This window comes from Arachis ipaensis, chromosome B05 (assembly GCF_000816755.2).
Source record: "Arachis ipaensis cultivar K30076 chromosome B05, Araip1.1, whole genome shotgun sequence".
NCBI classification, from domain to species: Eukaryota; Viridiplantae; Streptophyta; class Magnoliopsida; order Fabales; family Fabaceae; genus Arachis; species Arachis ipaensis.
The window spans coordinates 2523660-2524935 of record NC_029789.2 but is presented as its reverse complement, the minus strand read 5'-3'; positions in this window follow the sequence as shown (position 1 = coordinate 2524935).

The following is a 1276-nucleotide window of genomic DNA, read 5'->3' as shown; positions in this document are numbered from 1 at the left end:
ATAATAGTATTCTCCCAAATGATACGTAACATATTATTTAAGGGAGAAAATAAAAAAATTGGAAGTTAAGTGTTAAAAAGCTAGAAAATTAATTTAAAAAATTGAAAAAAAAACATGTATAATTATGTTTTTTAAGCAAATAATATTATGTGATTATTTAATTTTTTTCTATTCATATTATTATTACAAATTTAATATATGTCTCCCGTAATTTTCTGAATTCATTTGAAGTTGAATTATACTATTTTTATTTAAAACTATTTTAAAAAATGACTATGGCGGTGACGTGTTGTTATATGTAAAAATTAAGAAGGAAAGAGAATATTTCAATTAAAAAAAGACTACTTATATAAATTTTTTTTATATAAAAAGATAGTGATTTAGCTAGAGTTGTTAGATGTGATTTATTATATTTTATGTTTAATATAGTATAAATTTATATTTTAAATATTTTTTTTAAATATATACGAGTAAAAAATATATATAAAAGAAAGAATAGAGGCTACCGGCACAAATGTGACAATAGGGAATGGAGAGGGAAATGTTGAACCAGTTTGGAAAGGAAAAAAATTATAGAAATTTATTTAGTAAAAAGGCAAAATTAGACAAAACGTGTAGAGTAAAAATTGAAAATTATAACTAATTTTTTTAGGGAAGTATAATACTTATACTGTCTTTAATTTTTTTCTATTATAAAAAAATTATTCACTCTTTATTAAAAATACACCTCAGTACTCTTCTTTAAAAATAAGTGGTAACATTAATGATGAATTGTAAGAGAAGGGTGTCATGTATGGTTGGAATGGAAACATGTCAAGTGTATCATGTTACTAAACTTTACTTTTAAATATAATGTGATACATTTTTCTTATCTAATTAACTTTAGATAATAGATAAAGATGTTTGGTTTTGTTAATAGCTAAAATTACCAATTTAAGGATATTTAGAAAAATTTGCCTAAAGATATTAAAAATGTAAAATTTTAATAAAAAATATAAATTAAATGTTTATTTTTTAAGTTATGTATTGAAAAAGATTAAATTTTCTCTTCTATTTATACTCTTAATTAATTTTTTTAACATATTATATTCTTTAACTAAATCCTAAAAAATTACTGAAAATATCAACAATTTGGGATAGTGTTGTCACTGTCTCTGAGTTACAGTACCTCCCCCGGCCCCTCTTTGCACAAAGCAATAATATTGGCACTAGTTTTCTTAGAAATTTTTTATTATAGACTTAAATATTTTCTAAGATTATTGGGAGTGTGTATCAA